The following is a 23,536-nucleotide window of genomic DNA, read 5'->3' as shown; positions in this document are numbered from 1 at the left end:
GAAAACATATTAAAAAACAGTTTCAATGTCATTAACAGAACAAATAACGCACTGTGCATAAACATCCTCAGGAATAAAATAAACACAGACAGATTCATGAAAGTAGGAACATACAATTCGGTTGCTAAAGTTGCAAAAACCTGTACATAGGGCAGACCAACAGAGAAAGAGCACGTTAGGACACACTTTTACAGTATCTTTTACTTTGTAGAAAACTGATAATGCCTAATTTAAATATGTATTTGTTCTTATCGACATGATAAACGTAATGAAACGAGCCGATCAAAACTTTCTGCACAGAGTTACAATGTAAAGTCGCACACACTCAAACATTGAAAACGCCATGAAAATTCTCGATAAAAAACCACGAAAGAAGCAAGCTAACACTAAACACACACACACACACGCACACGCACACACACACAAAATCTGTTTTTGAAGGCTACAGTAGGATCGAAAAATATTCCTAATACAAAATCGACATTAATAATAAACACTGCTAAAACAATGTACAAAGCTAGTAAAATAAAGGCACATTCAAACAACTGTACTTTGATTCCAGCTCTTGCCTTTTCACTTCCTCTTAGCTCATCCACCCTTCTATCCGACCCCGGTAACTGAATGGTCAGCGCGACAGAATGTCAATCCTAAGTGCCCGGGTTCGATTCCCGGCTGGGTCGGAGATTTTCTCCGCTCAGGGACTGGGTGTTGTGTTGCCCTAATCATCATCATTTCATCCCCATCGACGCGCAAGTCGCCGAAGTGGCGTCAAATCGAAAGACTTGCACCCGGCGACCGGTCTACCCGACGGGAGGCCCTAGTCCCCCGACATTCATTCATCCAAACTTCTGAGCCCCACATTTGGTCCTGATTATCACCTAACCTAGCTAGTTTCTCTCATTAGCAACTAGGAGCATTCGTCTATAGAAAAGAGTATCTCAACAACACCTTCAACAAAGCAATTGACCACATGCAGTTTGTTATTATCCTTTATCGCTCTTGGCCTCAACCGAACTTTCACTGTAAGAAATTTATAATAACGGTATTATAGAAATAATGAAAAAATAGAAGTAATAGAAATGACACACTCTGGCTTACTGAATAACTCTATTATTTTAAGAAAGTAAGTGGCTAATTTTAATAGCAAAAACGTTTTGTATCGTAATTTTTTTTTTTAATCTCAGTATCTTTTGAAAATCACACATGCCTCCAGTGACGACGATAACTGCGAAAAATTGACCATAAACGTGAACACGTTAAGAAGACGATATTTACTAAAAACTTTGTCCCTCTCTTTTGTTATTTCTCTGCATAGACTCTCTAAATGGAATTAATGTAGGTACCCTGAGAATTTCCGTATTGTCGTGAAACTTCTACGACTTGAAACTTTACTCATGTATTACATTCAACTATTTTACGTACAACGTTCCGTTTTTATTTGTTCCCAGAAACGCATTTCCCTATTTTACCCTTTCGCTACATTATGATACAACTCGTGCGGATCGTCGGCTTAAAAACATTTGCGTCCACCTCATTATTCACAACAACGGGAGGTAAGTCACTGACTCAGTATTATGTGTAATATATCCTACCACAACATGCACCAATGAGCATAACTTGTGGTTACATCAAAATAAAGGTAGGGAATTTTCAATGCTCTCGCTAATTTAGAGAAAACAAGGTCTCTTTCCAGTTAATGCTTCTCAAACCTCAAATTTCTATGTGCTCTTTCTTGTTTGAAGTAGGATGAAATTCCCGTTTCTTCATGTGTGACATGGAACGAGGAACAGGGCACAGCAACCAACGAGAAATAACACACTTCGGAGTGCCAGTTAATTTAAAATTTCAGTCAGTCAGTTTCGTTTGGACTTAATTATGGTCAATATCCATATGTTATGTTAGAGTTTAACGCAAATAATTGACTCACAAGGGCCTGTACGTCATTTTAAGCTGTTCAATACATAAACGGGATAGAATAAAACAGTATCCGCATCTGTCCTCTTGTTTTACATTGGTCAGTGACTTTAACACACAACCAATATAAGTCCTACATCAGAATTAGTTACTCATTAACGAAGCCGTACAACGCTTTTTTATTGCTAGGTCCCAGTCACATGTGTATATGTCCCTCATGAAAATAAAAGCAGCTGGTGATAGAAGACTGCCGCTAAAACGCATTCTGATGATCCACCAATAATAAAATGAAATGTTAAGTATTGCAAAGTATTGTTTTACTATATTATAAACGTGAGTATTGCGTACAAAATAATGGTGTTTTTCTTTATCATATATGCAGATAGCATAGCAATAAAGAATGAATGATTGCCTTGTTCCTCAAGAGCTGCGACTGAAGACCGCGTTGAAAATGATTTAAAAAGCTCTCAGTGTTCTGGTCTGAATTTTCGTTCCCAAATTGCAGATGCTCTAGTGTACTAATTTACATGTAAATCCTCATGTTGCTTGTGCGTGACAGAAATCCAATGCGACTTCTTGCTGTCTGGTAATAAATTTAGTAAATATCTTGTACATCATGGGGTGGAGGCTGATAGGTCCATGCTTTTTTATGTCTTTTCTGTCTCATTTCTTATAAAATAACATACTCAGAGAATCTTTGCAAAGTTGGGGAACTGTCGTAGTCCATACACGTTCAGTAAGTGACTGAAAATTCTTTTGGATTACTTTACTTAAATCTTCTCTTTATATACTGAAACACTGTCATCTCTAGGCATCTTTCCTTTTTTCATATCTCTAATGACTTTGTACACTGCTTCTCTTTGAGAACATCATTTTCATTATTCACTATCTAATTCATCTCTTTAATTTAATGAAATATTCGAAAACTCGTTAATTTCTCTCTCTGGGGTTAGTTACCGAGCCATCTACCATCTTACCTGATATAATGTTATGTCGATTCAACATACATTTATGGTTTGTTCATTACATCCACTTGCTGTTTTCAAACGATCCTTTTACCAGATATGCGCTGTTTTTTATTACGTCCTTTTGAAGACATTTCGCCTAAGTCCACTCACCGCCTTATAGGCGCGACCAATAAAGAAACATAAAACCACTGTGTTCAAGGTCACAGAGACTCATAGAGGTACCCAGAGACACTGTATGCATCCCAGAGTGCCCCTAAGAGCTACAACACAAAGAAGCATCGCTTCTCGGCTTTTGGCAAGATCAATGTAGAGTATTTGTAGGGTCCAACGTCATATAAATAAAACACTTTATAGATTGAAGGTCATTTATTGCCTGTAATAGAACATACAGTCTCCTACAATCTTTATCTTACAATTTCCATTGCCCACTTTGGCCCGAATAAACAAATACTCGTCAGAATTAAGCAGCTTCTTTCTTCTAGTTGAGATGTTGAACGGCTTTTATGGAACCAAGGTATCATACGGAATATTCGCTAGTAGTCCTGTACTCTTGGCTATACTCCTAGTCTTCCAAGCCATAGTGTTTACATCTGGAAAAGCTTCCAGGCCACCATAATCAGTATATTCAGCCATGTTCGTATTAGCAGTTGCTTTAAACTGTCACGTTTGTAATCAGTAGTTCACTTGTTATTTGCTTGAGATGTTCTGTTCTCTTTCTTTATTCTTATCTGCAACATTATTTCTTTTTGGCATAATTTGCTTTTTTTAATCAATTGCTCGTTTCGTCTACGTCTGTATAATCGTCATTCACCAAGACGCTACCACTGTTGCGTGATTTAATCAGTAATACTTCCCCATTATTACGTAAATTGTTACTTCCTGATAAAGATTTTGCTTATTTCTAGGTATTTAGGGAAATAAATAAATGAATCACTCGCTTATTGTGTTTATTTGTTTTCTATACCACATATGTTAGAGTTTTTTCAGTGTATCATCTTCCGATACATTCATTATTAAGTCATTCTCCTCAATCTGCATGTTCGACCGCAGGAACTTTTTAAAATTTTTGATATTTTTTCGTGTCGTTGACAAATACTGTTATCTAAGGTTATCAAAGTTTTGAAAGGATGTAAAAAGAAAACAAAAAGTCAATTTCACTATACCTCTTTATAGAGAGTAGTGTAATCATACGTTCAAACAACCTCATAACAAGTGACGTAACAGAAATCACGCAAAAATTCTGCACTCAAAAACTTGAAACTTGTTTCGGGGACTCAGTTATTTCTTTCGGTATTGGTATTTATGGAACCACTTAAGGGCAAAAAAAAAATGATCAAATGTGTGTGAAATCTTATGGGACTTAACTGCTAAGGTCATCAATCCCTAAGCTTACACATTACTTGACCTAAATTATCCTAAGGACAAACACACACACCCATGCCCGAGGGAGGACTCGAACCTCCACCGGGACCAGCCGCACAGTCCATGACTACAGCGACCGCAAGGGTAATTTCGCGCGGCGCTTTAGGGTAACCCAAAACATTTTCGTAGGAAAAAAAAAGCCTGCTGCGCCGACTGCCTCAGGGATGCGAATTTTGTAATTTTAGTCATGTATACACGATGAGGAGATTATTTTGTATAGTATTATTACACAAAAGTTACATATACGGCGCTCCTGTACTCGCAGCCGAAACGATAATAAATTTGTAGGTGCAATCGGAACCTTTTTAAATAAACACACAATTATACCATAAATTTAAATGCCGCTAATTTTATGTAATTACTGTTCTCTTTCAGTCTCAAATGTCTCTTTGCACAACTTTTTCGTTTTGCACTGCGCTTAATCGGTTGGTCACCGTCTGTTCGACTTTCCATTCAGCCGCAATTCATGGGCGGCACCTCACTCAACGATTCCATTATCGACATCACAGCGGCAGCATCGCTTAATTAATAAGCAAATATCAGGCTGCTGATTCGGGCAGTTATTGCGATGGGAGTCTCGTAGTCTCAATTAGCCTGATGTCCACTAATCGCATAATGAACAAGATCTGGGGGCACGGGACAATTACTACAGTTCTACACACTCTGACCTTAGGTCTTTATGCGGAGTTTCATTTTCTTTAAATGTCGGTCGGTTAGGATACTATTAAGTCGGAAACACACCTATTATGGTATCTCTATTCTACTCGCATATGTTGGTAGATTGCTTCCCTACACTTCATTTGTTGATCAAAATTTGTAGCGCGAAAAGAAATTTTCATACTGCTGTAGAAGTAAATACACAATACATTAATGTGACCACCGCCGACGTTTGATGTCAACGTGAAATAGCCACTCACAAACGCCAGGTGGCAGCACTATCAGTGGAGGGTATACAGGGTGTTACAAAAAGGTACGGCCAAACTTTCAGGAAACATTCCTCACACACAAAGAAAGAAAATATGTTATGTGGACATGTGTCCGGAAACGCTTACTTTCCATGTTAGAGATCATTTTATTACTTCTCTTCAAATCACATTAATCATGCAATGGAAACACACAGCAACAGAACGTACCAGCGTGACTTCAAACACTTTGTTACAGGAAATGTTCAAAATGTCCTCCGTTAGTGAGGATACATGCATCCACCCTCCGTCGCATGGAATCCCTGATACGCTGATGCAGCCCTGGAGAATGGCGTATTGTATCACAGTCGTCCACAATACGAGCACGAAGAGTCTCTACATTTGGTACCGGGGTTGCGTAGACAAGAGCTTTCAAATGCCCCCATAAATGAAAGTCAAGAGGGTTGAGGTCAGGGGAGCGTGGAGGCCATGGAATTGGTCCGCCTCTACCAATCCATCGGTCACCGCATCTGTTGTTGAGAAGCGTACGAACACTTCGACTGAAATGTGCAGGAGCTCATCGTGCATGAACCACATGTTGTGTCGTACTTGTAAAGGCACATGTTCTAGCAGCACAGGTAGAGTATCCCGTATGAAATCATGATAACGTGCTCTATTGGGCGTAGGTGGAAGAACATGGGGCCTAATCAAGACATCACCAACAATGCCTGCCCAAACGTTCACAGAAAATCTGTGTTGATGACGTGATTGCACAATTGCGTGCGGATTCTCGTCATCCCACACATGTTGATTGTGAAAATTTACAATTTGATCACGTTGGAATGAAGCCTCATCCGTAAAGAGAACATTTGCACTGAAATGAGGATTGACACATTGTTGGATGAACCATTCGCAGAAGTGTACCCGTGGAGGCCAATCAGCTGCTGATAGTGCCTGCACACGCTGTACATGGTACGGAAACAACTGGTTCTCCCGTAGCACTCTCCATACAGTGACGTGGTCAACGTTATCTTGCACAGCAGCAACTTCTCTGACACTGACATTAGGGTTATCGTCAACTGCACGAAGAATTGCCTCGTCCATTGCAGGTGTCCTCGTCGTTCTAGGTCTTCCCCAGTCGCGAGTCATAGGCTGGAATGTTCCGTGCTCCCTGAGACGCCGATCAATTGCTTCGAACGTCTTCCTGTCGGGACACCTTCGTTCTGGAAATCTGGCTCGATACAAACGTACCGCGCCACGGCTATTGCCCCGTGCTAATCCATACATCAAATGGGCATCTGACAACTCCGTATTTGTAAACATTGCACTGACTGAAAAACCACGTTCGTGATGAACACTAACCTGTTGATGCTACGTACTGATGTGCTTGATGCTAGTACTGTAGAGCAATGAGTCGCATGTCAACACAAGCACCGAAGTCAACATTACCTTCCTTCCATTGGGCCAACTGGCGGTGAATCGAGGAAGTACAGTACATACTGACGAATCTAAAATGAGCTCTAACATGGAAATTAAGCGTTTCCGGACACATGTCCACATAACATCTTTTCTTTATTTGTGTGTGAGGAATGTTTCCTGAAAGTTTGGCCGTACCTTTTTGTAACACCCTGTATAAAGCGTGTCGGCTGAACAAGGAAAAAAAAATTACAGTCCTTGTCGTAATGCGGAATCTGAGCGATTTATCTTATGTCCAGAAGGTCATGATCACTGGCGTTCTGGCCAAGGATGGAAGCATTTCCGAAATGGCTATATTTCTAAGCTGTTCGCCTGACGTCGTGGTTAAAGTACACCGTGCATCGCAAAATGGTACTATCCGAAACCGACACCGAGCTAACTGTGGTGCACAGATGATAGCGGTGAAAGATAGCTGCACAGATGTTCAAAAAATGGCTCTGAGCACTATGGGACTCAACTGCTGTGGTCATAAGTCCCCTAGAACTTAGAACTACTTAAACCTAACTAACCTAAGGACAGCACACAACACCCAGCCATCACGAGGCAGAGAAAATCCCTGACCCCGCCGGGAATCGAACCCGGGAACCCGGGCGTGGGAAACGAGAACGCTACCGCACGACCACGAGATGCGGGCTGCACAGATGTGTACGGTCGAATACACGTGCAACTGTTGAGTAGCTAACAGCCGAGATGAGCCACGTGTCTCCTCAACGACCGTTTAGCGAACGTTGCTACGTATGTGCCTCTGCAATAGGCGCCTGGTTCACGTACTCATGCTGACAATTGTTCATCGGTGACGAAGGCTCGAATTTCCACACCATTATCGCAACTGTACGTCCACTGAGTGGCGGCAGGTTTCCTTTCCAGGTGAATCACGTGTTATGTTCTATGAGACAAATGGCCGTTGACGGATGCGGCTCTGCAACAATCGTCAGAAGGGTCCAGGCTAGAGGAGGGAGCGTTATGGTCTAGAAAATGTTTTCGTAGCACTCCCTGAGTGATCTGGTCATTCTGGAAGGCACAATGGATCAACAAAAGTATAAATCTATCATTTGGGACCATGTCCATCCTTAAATACGGTTTGTTTTTCCTAGGCACGATGGTGTCTACCAGCAGGATAATGCAGCATCTCACACAGCTCGTAGCGTACGTGCGTGGTTCGAAGACTCCACCGATTTACAAAATGGTTCAAATGGCTCTGAGCACTATGGGACTTAAGATCTGAGGTCATCAGTCCCCTAGAAGTTAGAACTACTGAAACCTAACTAACCTAAGGACATGCACATCCATGCCCGAGGCAGGATTCGAACCGGCGACCGTAGCGGTCGCGCGGTTTCAGACTGAAGCGTCTAGAACCGCTAGGCCACTCCGCTCGGCACGGATTTACACCAAATCCAGAATGTGTGGGATCTCCTCAGCCGTGAAACCTAGAGCAGCTGGCCATGGCACTGGAGTCGGCATAGCTCTACATTCTTCTCGATACTTCCCAGAACGTCACTGACTCTGTTCCTGCACGTCCGAACAGCCAAAAGTGGTTGGATATTCACCCATTTGGCAGATGGTCACATTAGTGTGATAGGTCCGTGTACACTACGAACAGTTCATGACTCGACAACATTGTTAAAGATAAAGCGAAATTCCACAGAGAGTAAAGGATTTTATTTCGGAAATCATGGGATTCAGTTCCCCGTCCGAACATTCTGCTATATGGTTTAAATGCTTTCCTCGTCACACTTCATATAATCACAGGTAGGTTCTATACAGTAACAACAACTTTCCTTAATGTTATGATGTTTGTAACTAATTACATACACACACTGATGAGCCGAAACATTATGACCTCCTGCTTAATATCTAGTTTGTCTGTCTTTGGAACGAAATACGTCATTGATTCTGCGTATCAGGACCCGACAGTTTGTTGGTAGGTTTGTGGAAGTATGTGGCATTGATGTCTACGCACAGGTCATGCAGTTCACGTAAATAACAGCCCGCTGATTTGCGTACGCGGTGGTGGCGCCCCAGAGCTACACAAATGGGTTCCACAGGATTTACATCAGACGAATTTTGTCGCCGAGACATCAACGTGAGTTCACTATAATGCTCCTCAAACCACTGCACGGTTCTGGCTCCGAGCCATGGACAATTATATTGCTTAAAACATGACATCGCCCTCGGGGAAGATATCAAGCTTGAAGTGATGCAGGTGGTTCGCTGCTGTCAGCGTGTCTTCGATTATTACCATAGGTTCCACGCAAGCGAAGGGAATGACTCCCATAGCATAATAGTGCACTCACCACCTTCGTCCATAAGGCACTGCACGTTTCGAGGTGCCTTTCATCTCGATGACGGCGTTTGTTGAGACGACCATCGACTTACTGCAGCAAAAATGTGATTCTCCCGAAGAGCCGACACGTTTCCGTTGATCAACGGTGGAATCCCGATGGTCCCGTCTCCAATGCAATCATAACTCACTACGGCGTTGGAGCAACATGTGAACATGTAGGTGTGGTCTGGTGCTGGATGCTTTTGCTAATGGCTCTGAGCACTATGGGACTCAACTGCTGAGGTCATAAGTCCCCTAGAACTTAGAACTACTTAAACCTAACTAACCTAAGGACAACACACACATCCATGCCCGAGGCAGGATTCGAACCTGCGACCGTAGCGGTCGCGCGGTTCCAGACTGTAGCGCCAGAACCGCTCGGCCTCCAGCGGCCGGCTGCTTTTGCTCTTCAGCTTTTGTAGTATTTATTGGTTGTTGCATCAAGAGGTAGATTTCCAATTTTTTTCCTCGTTCTCCATTTTCTTTTATCTAAGATTGATCCCTGTACCTTCCTCATTACTCTTCTTTCAAATATGAATAGTTTTTCCTTTCCTAATTGAGTCATGCCCCAGCTGACTGTACCATACATGACTGCTGGCTATATCTCCGTTTTAAATATTCTCATCTTAGTATTCGCTGATATTGATTTTGAGCTGAGGGTATCCCTGAATGAATGCGTGCGTTTCGTTCCCACTGCCATTCTTTCCTTTATGTCCATTTCTATGCTTTTGTTGCTAGTAAACCAAGATCCAATGTATCTGAAGTGGTGAACTCTCTTGTATCTCATGCCTTCTATCTCAAAAATTCTTGCTGCTCTTGTCTTCTTCCTAACTGCATAAACCCTAATTTCTCTTGGTTCACATTTAGCCCAACCTTCTGTGCATAGTTGTCAATTTTCTGGTAAATTTCTTTCAACTCATGGTTTGATTAACTTAGCAGTACTATATCATTTGCATATGCGAGACAATTGAAATTATCTTCCATCCTTACGCCAGACCTTTCTTGTTGTCTACATTTCCTTATTACTTTCTCTAAGATGAACGGATCACATGCGAGATCACCCTTTTGTCTGAGATCTGTCTCAGCTCTAACGTTTCTTACGTGATCCCTTGCAAACGTACTGTTCGTCCATACAAGTTTGCATCACCCTCAGTAGCTTCTCAGAGATTCTGAAGTTGAGAAGTGCATTTCATAGGCTATTCCTGTGGTTGCTGTCTTTGAAAATCGACAAACAGACTATAGATTTCTTTATCCCATTCCCAGTGTTTTTCATATGTTTGAAACTAACCCTCGCAAGTGTAACTGACGCAGCTGTTGAGACATTTATTACAGTAACGTGAGTGCTAGTCAGCTCACTTCTAACAGGCATCTAAAGGCGCTTCTGAAAAACAGCGGTCATACCCAGTGTTATATTCCTCGTCAAATGAGAATCATTCTTCTAGCATATCTTTCTTCAGGTCATCAATAAAGGGGGACACCTTCCGAGAAATGAACTATGGTTTCTGGCGGATTGTCAAGTGTTCCCGAACTTAATCCGTAAAGCGTACCTGTAATCTTTTTCGATCTCTGGATGTAGGTATTACCTTGTTGAGAAATAGTGCACTTCCAGAGCGCCATAGACTTTCACTTAGATACTCGTCTTAGGCACTATCTTTTCCATCAAGTAAAATATGTGTTTTTTTCTGTCATTTTTGTTGGAACTACCGCAATAACGCTGTGTCACAATAGACGAGGGCGTGAGAAACTGTGTAACATTCTCGTCCCACCAGTGCAAAAGGTCTACTACACGAAGAAGATTGACCATCCTTGTGTCACATTGTTATAAATGCGTCACTTTTGAATGTACAAATCTTTTATAATACTTCGCACATGGTTAAACACAAAAAATTTGAACTTGACAAAATCAACTTCCACGGAGTTTTTCTGTTCAGAAACTTCCAGATAAATGAATTAAACAATAAGGCACGATTCTTGACGAAACTTTTTACTGGTACAAGTTATCCATGTTCCTTTTACTCCTCTTACTAAGTAAGAGCCTTCTATGACAAGTGATGCGTCGTTAACGATTTTTTTTTTATTTTTTGCTTGAAAGACGGATTAATTCTCCTAGAGCTTTAATTTGCTTTTGCATTAGTCTCGCTGCCAATTTCGAAATATACTCTTTGTCAAACAATACCTGTCCCAAATCAAACTATCATAAATACATAATTTTCACTAAGATGATAATGTTTGACTAACTGTGTTGTTTTACTTACATAAGATTTATGACGTTAGTATATATACAGATTCCTTAGATATGTTAGGAATCTAATATTCACATACTGCCTGGCCGTAAAAATCGTCAATCCACATGAAGTAGCTTGTGATAAGACATACATGAAAGAGCTTGGTGATGTCTAGTGTGAAAATGGAATCGATATGCCGCTAACCTCATGGTACATGCGTCGAGTGCAGTGGACAGCTGTTAATGGTTGCTTCTCTGGCGTTTTCAGTCAGTCATGAGGCTGCAAATGTACACAAGGCGCACCAGTAGGAAGCGTCCACTGCATTGGACTGCGTGCGTTTGCACCCTCAGGACTGACTGAAGCGTCAAAGAAGCGACCAACAGCAGCTGTCCACTGCAGTAGATGTGTGCACCACAGGGTTAATCCTGGTTCGGCTTCTAGTGTTTCTTTCTCGTCTTCTGCATGTTTACATTCAGTGGCAATGCTATATGAATAGTGCGTGCGTCAATAGCATCAAGCCGGCCGCGGTGGTCTAGCGGTTCTAGGCGCTCAGTCCGGAGCCGCGCGACTGCTACGGTCGCAGGTTCGAATCCTGCCTCGGGCATGGATGTGTGTGATGTCCTTAGGTTAGTTAGGTTTAAGTAGTTCTAAGTTCTAGGGGACTGATGACCATAGATGCTAAGTCCCATATTAAAAAAAAAATAGCAAAATAGCATCAAGAAGGAAGATCAGTTTCAATTAGTAAAGAACAATTTAAACAAATTCCGCACTTTTACATCATCTACTTTACATGCGGACTGATTTATCGTTATTAATTGAAATTTGGTTCACGGGAGTTCGGAAAAAATAAAAATGTAACTAAGATGATATCTTTAACTTCTTACCTCATCTTCGATTTGGAGACTTCCTGTTTGCTATTGACATGGTTGTTGTTATTGTTTCACCTTTCATATAATGCGTAACAATTAATTAAAATCTAAATAATGTATGAAGTAAAGGCCATTACGTAATGCCGAGCCTTGACTTTAGCTTTCCACCCGTATGTTCTTGTGATCTTATGTTCTCTGTAGAAATTTTAAGAATATCGTAGTTATGGCATCTTTCACAACGCCATCAAGACTTTACTTTGATCAACTGTGCTTTGCTTTAGTTCACAGAATCGTCAGTGGTGTTTGTGACAATTGAGATTTCGTTTACAATTTAGTAAAAAGATGGTGATAATGATTTATCCTTATTGTATAGCCATTAACTTGAAAATCGGTTATATTTTTTGTTTTTGTAAGTTAACTGTAAAAGAAATTTTAATTGTAATAATGAGCACTGACAATACTTGTAAATAAAATGACACGCGTTTAATGAACTTAAGCACTTATTTATGGTGCATAAAGGCAGCTTAAGTAAGATATCATTTTAATGGGTTGATTTACGTACTTAAACTGATGACAAACTGATATTCAGACATGTATCAGACGGAAACAAACAGTTCACTTAATTATTTGTTGTTGTACTTATTGATATGTGAGAGCTACGCACTCTAGAGTTTAGTTTTTCTTTTGCGTGCGGTTTAATATACATATCACTTGATTACCGTCAACACTTTATAGTATCGTTCAAAGATCTCATTTGCATAAAAACAGGTGTGACAGCTAAACACGAGCACTAATTATACGCCTCGTTTTGAGAGCCCAATAAAACCTGGGCCATGATAGACGTGATTTATACGACACCTTTACCATTTTCCCCTGAGAGGCAATCGTGACATACAAATTTATCATAAATAGCAGCTCATAGTTATTACGTCAATTGCTACAGGCAAAAAACTTGATATCTAAAGATGATCTGGTTTATAAGTATTTGTTTCTTTCTTACGGCAATAGGAAACACCTATGAAAGCAGGAAGAGATTCGATGGTTTTCGTTCCCGTAGGTATAAGACCGTCAAAACAACAGCAAAGTTTTTGGTGTAATGTCAGAACGATTTACGTTGTTACATAATAAATAAATGTCAGAGCCACAGTGTACTGTAGTTAAGTTAGGACTTGAAGGAATCGTGCGACACCGAACACGTGTCACCAATAACAGCCTTAAAATACTATCTTTAAGTTACACTGTAGCATCACGTGATGGAAGCAGTTTTACTAGAGAGCTTTGGGCGATCACACGGCACTGTGTGAAAAAATCTTGGATGGACGAAAAAGCAAGAAATCATTAATATGAGACTGGGGCAGGAAATGATTTAGGGGAGCGGCGGAAAGTATCACTCAGAATGGTTGATGCGGATTTGAACTTGTTATTTCGCAATGCGAGTCCATTTATGAACTACTAACGAAAACAGATTCAGAAGGATGTAGGTTGCAGTAGGTACTGGGAGATGAAGAAGCTGGCACAGGATAGAGTAGCATGGAGAGTTGCTTCAAACCAGTCTCTGGACTGAAGACCACAGAAACAACAACAACGACGAAAAAAATTCCAAAGCATGTGGGACGATGGAAGAATATAGGATTACAAGCCGTAGGAAGAATGAAGGAACTGAAGTAGCACATTAAGTATTAAGATGCGCGCATCTGGAATAAAGTGAAAATCGGCTATGCAGGGAGTCAGCAAGTATCTATATGGACACAATTTAAAAACCATTTAGTAATACAAATTAAACACTCTTCTGATGTACAGGGTATTTCACAATTCATGTTGCACTCTTCTAGAGAGTGTAGAGGGACTTCGTACTTCAGGTTTTACATAGGAACGCATGTCCGGAAACGTAATCCAACGAGGCTACAGAGCGTCAAAGTTGCAGGCGCCTACGGGGTGTTCGGAAGTTCCCGTTATAAAACTTTAGGACTTGTAGAGGGAAGTGAGTATTTAACATTCTGAACAAGAATCCATGTCCGGCAACGTCATCCATCGACGCTGCGGAGCGTCAAAGGTTTAGGCGCCGGCATCTGTAAATGTATGTGTATAAGCGGCGATTCCCAGACGATGTTACAAGCGTTCTAAGATTCTAAGACTGTATGGTAGGAAAGTTCATCTTTCTCCATCATCCTATAAAGTTTGTAACATAGTCATGAGATCACCCTGTATGTGCAAATACTTACAGACGCCGATGCCTGTAACTCTGAGGCTCTGTAGCATCACTGTATGATGTTTCCAGACATGGGTTCCTATGTAAAACTTGATCTACTAAGTCCCCTCTACAACCTCTAGAAGTGTGTGACATAAATTGTGAAGTACCCTGTATATGCTGCGGCCTTAACTTCTCTGAAGAAATTTATAGTTTTCTCTGTTTGATCTTTCACGTAATATTATGATAAGTTATGTAAGGATGAAACTATAATTCTGAACGGTTTGGTAAACATACTTCTTTAACGTTCGGTTTCTGTTGTGAAACCAGTGTAAATTTCCTTATTGTTAGGAACTCAAACAACATTTTTAGTTTCTCATGATCCCAAAAATTTTAAATATAGATATGTATCACATAGACATAAGATAAGTTTTATAATGCCGCAACACTATTTCAATTTAGACCACACAACATTACCAAGTCGTTTGCTGTAAAATAAGAGGTGCATATCAGATAAATTGTACGAACTGAAAATCAGATTCCACTCACGAATTGTGTGGAGGAAGAACAACTGCCGATAAGTTTCCACACGAGATAAAATTGTTCTGATTATCCTATAATGGTCACTTCGCTAGACGTACACTATGGGATCAAAAGTATCCGGACACCTGGCTGAAAATGACTTAAAAGTTCGTCGCACACTCCATCGGTAATGCTGGAATTCAATATGGTGTTGGCCCAGCCTTAGCCTTGATGACAACTTCCACCCTCGCAGGCATAGTTCAATCAGGTGCTGGAAGGTTTCTTGGGGTATGGCAGACCATTCATCACGGAGTACTGCACTGAGGAGAGATATCGATGTCGGTCGGTGAAGCCTGGCACGAAATCGGCGTTCCAAAACATCCCAGAGGTGTTCTATAGCGTTCAGGTCGGGACTCCTGTCCAGGCCAGATCATTACAGGAATGTTATTGTCGTGTAACCACTCCGCCACAGGCCGTGCATTATGAACAGGTGCTTGATCGCGTTAAAAGATGCAATTGCCATCACCGAATTGCTCTTAAACAGTGGGAAGCAAGAAGGTGCTTAAAATATCAATGTACGCCTGTGCTGTGATAGTGCCACGCAAAACAACAAGGGGTGCTAGCCCCATCCATGAAAAACACGGCCACACCATAACACCACAGCTTCCGAGTTTTACTGTTGCCACTACACACGCTGGCAGATGACGTTCACCGGGCATTCGTCATACGCACGCCTGCCATCGGATCGCCACATTGTGTACCGTGATTCGTCACTCCATACAACGTTCTTCCACTGTTCAATCGTCCAATGTTTACACTCCTTACACCAAGCGAGACGTCTTTGGCATTTACAGGCGTGATGTGTGGCTTATGAGCAGCCGCTCGACCATGAAATCCACGTTTTCTCACCTCTCGCCTAACTGTCATAGTACTTGCAGTGGATTCTGATGCAGTTTGGAACTCCTGTGTGATGTTTTGGATAGATGTCTGCCTATTATGCATTACGGCCCTCTTCAACTGTCGGCGGTCTCTGTCAGTCAACAGACGAGGTCGGCCTGTACGACGCTTTTGTGCTTTACGTGTCCCTTCACGTTTCCACTTCACTATCACATCGGAAACAATGGACCTAGGAGTGTTTAGGAGTGTGGAAATCTTTCGTACAGACGTATGACACAAGTGACACCCAATCACTTGACCACGTTCGAAGTCTGTGAGTTCCGCGGAGCGCCCCATTCTGGTCTCTCACGATGTCTAATGACTGCTCAAGTCGCTGATATGGAGTACCTGGCAGTAGGCGGCAGCACAATGCACCTGATATGAAAAATGTATGTTTTGGGGGATGTCCGGATAATTGTGATCACATAGTGTGTAAGTGCCCGTCTCTTCGTAACGTAAACTCGGGGGAAGTATTTACGGCTTTTCGCTTCCTAAATAAACGAATTACCAAACGAGCTGCTGCTCCTGCGATCACATCTATCACCTTTGTTCATCCAAACTTGTTAGGAACCCAAACTGAGCAACAAGGATCAGTTGAAATAGTGTTTTATGGGCTAACTCTCCCATGTCTGAATTGCCTATCCTATGATTCTTCGAAGCTATCTCAGTTTAGTATAGTGTTTTTCTAACACTTGTTATATGTTGTCATTGTAAATTAGATCATTCCAGACCCACAGTTCAAGATTTTTTATGCTGTTACTGTTTCAGGTGATTGATCGCCGATCGTTGTAGTTGAACAACAATGGCGTATTTGTCATCCATATTTGTGCAGTACGTTGCCTTTATTAATGTTGAGGGTCAATTGGTGGCTCTTACTCCAGGGGTGGTTCTTCAACAGATATACCTTCAGTACGCTACAATTTTGTGACGTTGTGACTTTCCAATGGAGACCGTCATCATTTGTGACAAGCCTTATACAGCTCCAGACATTACCTACCTGACGATTTATACATACCATAGAGAGAGTTGGTCCCCGCAACATTCCTTATTCGTTGAGATAAATTTTATCTGACTAGCCGTCTTCAGGGATTTACATTTCACCCATAACTTTATCGTACGAAGGCTTCATGGGTCACAATTTTCTTAAAAATAAAGTATGAGTGCGTGGTGAAAAAGTAATGTCTCAGAATTTTTTATGTAAAATTTCTAAAACCTTATTAATGAAACAAACGCTATTAATGTTATATATCTTTATTTTTCGTGTCTAAATATTTGCCGCCCTCTGCCGCTAGTGAGCTCCAAACTGTAGAATGTAAGATGGCGGTGTGTAATGTAACTGTGTCGGTGAGTAATAACCAGTGTGCTGTTATGGAGTATAGAATTCGAAGATTTCGTCCTTCAGTACGACAATACTTGATCACAAACGAGCGCTGAGACATGTGCAACAATCCGACGCCTTGGGTTCACTGTAATCTATCATCCTCCATATAGTCCGACTTGGCCCCATCCAGTTTTCATCTGTTTCCAAAACTTAAAGAACACATTCGAGGACTTCACTTTAACAATGGGGAAGCGCTGCAAGAGGAGGTAACGCTGTGGCCCCGTCAACAATATTAAACATGCTACAGTATGGTATCAACAAATTGGTCTCATTTGAGAGAAATGTATTCGTCGCGAGAATAACTATGTTGAGAAATAGGTACGTAGACATGAAGAATAAATGTATGGAATGTTAATAATGTTAATTTTATTTAATAATCTTTAAGAGTTTCCACATAAAATATTCGGAAGTATTAATTTTTAGCACGACCTCTTATTTACCTTTCTTCATGCATACTTTTATTCACACTGCATAATGCATGTAGTTACATCTGGCTTTAAGACAGTAGTGAATGAGGGACCCCAGAAATCTGAAGCTAATGCATTAGTAAATGGCCTGAGTCCTGAAACAGAAACGTGTGAGCTCTCTCCACAGTTCGCTGCAATTAGCAGCTTTGCATATCGTGCATCATTCCACTCAGTTTGACCACTGCACACAACGGAAATACCGTCACACTGAAATAACACCATAGTGTATTCCAGATTATATTAGTTAAATAAGGGTGACCTAATCATGGGAGAAGTTCTAGGATGTAGGGCTCATAGATGCATGTCCATTTCTCAATTACCAAACTTCTATTCAAGCTTAAAGTGAAACATAAAATATTACTGGAGGGCTATTCTTGGAAAATAGAAACGCGGAAAACTAACGTGAAAAATCGAAACTAATTATGTGGGGTTTTAACTGACATCGTTAGGAACACTGAAGGAGGAACAAAATCAGAGTTCCGTATTAGCTCAGCTCGCATTTCCAAATAAACAATATAAATAAACAATGAACTCCATATCAAACTTGCAAAAAGAATGAGCCAAATGCGAGCTGCTCAGATTACGAACTTGGAAATACAAAACTAAGACCCAATACTGTTAGCAAAAACCAGCACTTACGTCTTCAACCTGCACAGTCAGCACGGGAAAAAAGCAAGGAAGCGAATGATAAAGGGTTATAAAGTTCTTTACTCCCAACCCAAACCTCAATGAAGGAGCGTCAGCATGCTTGTATCCAATGTGACGAAGGTGAAAGTGCGTTGAAGGTAGAATTAAACTATGCTTGAACAATTCCGTGTTCGATTTAATACTGCATGCCTGCCTAATAAAAGACTACACAGTTTGGTAATCCTGAATTTTTATGTGGTTTCTCAAACCAGTCATAAGTCCATCTTGGAAGACAGAAAGCAGTACGTTATCCTGGATAGATAGTCATCAACTAACACAGAACTAATATCGATTGCTCCTGCTGCCCATATTATATTTTAGCCATGTCGCATATAGTATTGTTTGCAATGTTAGGCTTTCCTCGAACAAAGGTGTAACTGCGCCAACTAAGGCGTTAATAAACTTCTCTCCTAACACAGACTTTGGCAGTTGGCTTTAACTGTAGAAAATGGTAGTTGTCATATAGAAAAATTTGTTTAATACTACGTACCCAGCTCAAACAACATTTAGGAGAATTTCAGGAACGGCACAACACTGCGCCGTTTATGGATTTCTACAACCGTACAAAGACATTCGAATAAAAGGAAGGGATTTTTTTCATTTCAGGAAGATTCTGGGTAGCAAAGAAGGTGCACTACCCGATACCACAACAGTCTGAAATAATTATTGTTTCATGTGGTCTCGTTCGCCCATAGAGCAAATAGAGATGTGACTAAGCAACTATTTGAAGATATACCATGTTTCGTTTGAAAGTACCAGCTATGGCTTACTTTAAATTTGTCGTAAACGGAACGTCTCCAGAGGATTAGTGGTACCGGTCACACGACTGGTGTAGCTGGCCGACGATCAGCGAGTGTCGAAAACTGATTAAATACTCATTTCAAGAGCGCAGATCCTGTGTACGTACAGAAGACGCCATCCCCCTACACAGTGTAATGTTTTGCAGCGAGTAAACTAGCTGTAACATTTTAGTGACAAATTAGTAAACATAGATATTATATAAATAATTATATACCAACACACAACGTAAACTCACAACTTAATACCGTAAAACTCAGGAATTTCACAGATGAATTAAACAAACCAAAATTTTAGTAGTGGGGCTTCAAGAAATGACAAACACGACAAGCGCCCGTTAAAATCAAAATAATATAGAATTTATAATGGGAAACCAGGACAGAGGGTTATGAAGCAATGTTTCCAATCTGGAACAGAGTTTATAGCGAATGTAACAATAACAGAGAAAATATTTGATTTTCATGCAACCTCCAACTCCAACTTTTAAAACAATCAATAAAACTTACAGAGTAACAAATGCCAATTTTCCTACAAATGAAACAAATTGTCTAACAAAACAAATTCACTTCGTTATAGAAAAAGAATAGAAAACTAATGGCCGCGCGGGATTAGCCGAGCGGTCTAAGGCGCTGCAGTCATGGGCTGTGCGGCTGGTCCCGGCGGAGGTTCTAGTCCTCCCTCGGACATGGGTGTGTGTGTTTGTCCTTAGGATCATTTAGGTCAAGTAGTGTGTAAGCTTAGGGACTGATGACCTTAGCAGTTAAGTCCCATAAGATTTCACACACATTTGAACAACTTGAAAACTAATGAAAAAAATAGGAGGTACGACCCACATCGGCTAATTAAAAATGTCAAATAACAAAAAATGACGCAAACTATTAAATCAGCAGATGATCTAGCCGATAAGGTATGAAGTATTTTTTTTATAAAAAGCAGAGAAAATAGCTCCCTTTAACCGAGGAAGAAAACATGCATGGTGGACACCAGAATGTGACAAATTCCATTAAGAAAAACACGAAACGTGGTTAAAGTTTCAAACACGCAAAACAGAAGAAAATACCATCATCCTCAAAAACGAAAGTTAAAAATCTACACGAAACATTAGGAGACGAATCCATAAAGACATAATAAACTCTATAGACAACAATTACCATAAAACCAATTCCAAGAACTACCACAAAACCTTTGAGAAACGACTACAACAGTATGCATTTCTTACGCTAATACTTAAAGATGAAAGATTGGCACATAGCAATAAAGGGTGGCAAAATAATTTACTAAACTTTTGAAGTGCAAATATTGCAAAGAACTCTTATAAATCAACATAAATATCCATTAAAAACCAAAACTGACAAATTAGAGCTTCTAACTTTTCAAGAAGAAGGAAAAGCACTCGAAGAACAAAAAATTATAAGGCATGAGTAGAAGACAAGGTTTTTGTTGAAATGCGGAAATATTCGAGAGACAGAACCAAGACCTCCTTACACATGGCTCTAACAAAAATCTGGGTAACGGAACATTCCTCCAAACTTTGTACCATGGCCGTCATCCACCCACCACACAAGAATGGGCGCAAGAGCAGTCCGGACCGTTACAAAGGAATCTTTCATGCAAAATATTTCTGAACCGTTCCTCATAAAAACAGGCTTAAGACAAGGTGATTACTATCAGCATTAGTGTTTAACTGTGCACTGGAATATATTATGAGAGAATGGTACAAGGATAACCCAGCGAACTTAAGAATTGGAAGTGTGAAAAACGATATAAGTTTAAACTGTTTGGGATTTAGTGATGGCCAGCCACTGTGGCCGAGCGGTTATAGGTGCTTCAGTCCGAAACCGCGCTGCTGGTAGGGTCGCAGGTTCGAATCCTGTCTCGGGTACGGATGTGTGTGACGTCCTTAGGTTAGTTAGGTTTAAGTACTTCTAAGTTTAGGGGACTGATGGCCTCAGATATTAAGTCCCATAGTGCTTAGAGCCATTTGAATTTTTTTTTTTATTTGCTGATGGTCTTGCTCTCCTAGCCAACAATGTTCAAGAAAGCAGACATAAAGTTAAATGACTACAAGTAATAACACAGAAAATCGTCTATAGAATATCATTAAAAAAAGACAGATCGTACTAACTAATCCGCCACTTGCAAACAAAATTACAGCTAAAGAACAGAAAATCAAAATTTTTAATAAATTAAAGTATTTATGCGAAATCATTACATACAACTAAATGAGAAACCACCATGGCAAAACAGAATAAAAACTGAACAAAGCAAATTACTTTACCGAAAGCACATACAACAAAAATACCTACCTATAGCTACAAAATTACAACGTTATAAACAGTTACACAACCAGAAGCAACATATTCAACTGAAACAATATTCAAAACAAGTATACATTATAAATTGACAAAATATTCTACATAGGAAGAACAATAATTAGGAAATGCATTAAATAAAACAGTATGCAAGAATAGAGAACGAGTAGTGAACATGATCAGGAAGAAACACATCTCATTCTTTGAATATCTGATGAGAACACCAGAAAACAAAATTTTAATATAATTATAGAAAAAATAGAAATAGTAAGACCAACATTAAATGGATCACAAAAATTAAGGAAGATATAAAGGATCTCCAAATTGCAGTAGATTACCTAAAAATACTGAGAAAACCAAAGTATAACTAGTTACACAAACCAGCCTACAAACGAAGATCAATAAAAGAGCTACAAGGAGAGTGATCTCACATGAAGAATGAACTAAAACATCTGACACAATGAAAAAATGTTAGGCAGACAGAAGAATGAAACATTCTTTACATAATAATAAATTATAACAATCATCTTGATGTTGTCTGCGTCTGCTTTAACAATAACATGTTTTAGATTGGGGTCCGGCTTTAGCAAAACACAATTTTGTTTTTGTCCCAGACATGTTACCGAGCGAGGTGGCGAAGTAGCTCGACACTGGACTCGCATTCGGGAGGACGACGGTTCAATCCCGCGTCTGGCCATCCTGATTTAGGTTTTCCGTGATTTCCCTAAATCACTCCAGGCAAATGCCGGGATGGTTCCTCTGAAAGGGCACGGCCGACTTCCTTCCCCATCCTTCCCTAATCCGATGAAACCGATGACCTCGCTGTCTGGTCTCCTTCCACAAAACAACCCAACCCAACCCAGACATGTTACACTGCAGTTGCAGCATGATCAGTGTTTTTTTTTATTGTTATGGCATTTAAACATAAGGAATGTTCTTTACTGTTTAAATACATACAAATATTAGTTTCTAAATCGTAATTACAGGTTTTTGGGGAGCACGTAAAATTGCGTATTCATACCTTCTTACCACATTGTGTGGTCTTCCTGCTGTATTACGTTTTTATAGTGTCTGTTTTTCTTTACAGATTGTCACCTGCAACTATATACAACTTAATGTAGGCAAAACATTTACCCAAAAATTACGTTTTCTGAACTGTTGTGTCTATGCCTGAGATTAATAATTTATATGAAAGGTTGTGTGTGTGTGTGTGTGTGTGTGTGTGTGTGTGTAACAATGTTGTAACATGTGCTCATCTCTAATTCTTTCTGCTGGACTTCGTCTCGTATCTTCACGGGGTCGGCATGTTAATTATTGGATTTGGCAATGCTAGTCATAAAGCCCATCCCCCCCCGCCCCCCATCCACCCCCAGCTTTTGGTAAAAGATGTTTATTATTTCGGCCTTTTCTGTATCATCATCTGCTGCAGTGCCATCATGGTCACAGAATATCTGGGCAAATACCTTCGATCTGTTGAACAGATAGAGTTTTACTTTAAAATTCGTTGAACGCTTCACGCATAGCCCTCCTTGCACAAATTTTGGCTTCATTTAGTTTTTGTTCGACAGTGAGGCTTTGGCTACGTTTAAATTTGCAGTGAAGCTCTTTAAGCTCTTCTTGCTTTCGAGGCAGCTTCCGAACACCGTTTTAGAACCGTGGTGGGTCTTTTCCATCCCTCACAATTTTGCCCGGCACTTACCTGTCTAACGCGTATTGTATTGTGCCATTTAACTTCGTCCACTGATGTTCAATATTGTCAGCGCTGGAGATGAAATGTCAGGTGACCTGAAATCTGTGTCTTGTCGCCCTCGGTAAACAGAAATTTCTTCCTACATTTCTTTGAATTCCTGTTTACAGACGTATTCAATGATACTGTAACGGCTTTATCGTCACTGATTCCCTCTTCTACGCTGTGTAGGAAAGTTCTGGTGTGTCTGTTATCAATACATCAAGGATGTTATCTACACGAGTCGGTATTCTGATTGACTGGCCAAGTTAATTTTGGGATACAGCAATTAGAACCATTTCCCTCGATTCTCTGTCCTTACTACCTGTCCTAATTACTTGATTCTCCCAGTCTGTAGCTGGTAAGTTATAATCTTCACCTAAAATTGTATCAGGACCAGGAAATTTATGCGAAATATTT

At 40.4% G+C, this 23,536-nt stretch overlaps 1 protein-coding gene across 2 annotated transcripts in view; it reads left to right on the top strand.

The window, feature by feature from the left end:
• LOC126249708 (protein Wnt-16-like) overlaps positions 1-23,536 on the top strand; it is an 879,813-nt gene that overhangs the window by 613,218 nt on the left and 243,059 nt on the right. The window lies entirely within an intron of this gene.

Source organism: Schistocerca nitens, chromosome 3 (genome assembly GCF_023898315.1).
Source record: "Schistocerca nitens isolate TAMUIC-IGC-003100 chromosome 3, iqSchNite1.1, whole genome shotgun sequence".
Classification (NCBI taxonomy): domain Eukaryota; kingdom Metazoa; phylum Arthropoda; class Insecta; order Orthoptera; family Acrididae; genus Schistocerca; species Schistocerca nitens.
This window is presented reverse-complemented; position numbering and strand designations above follow the sequence as displayed.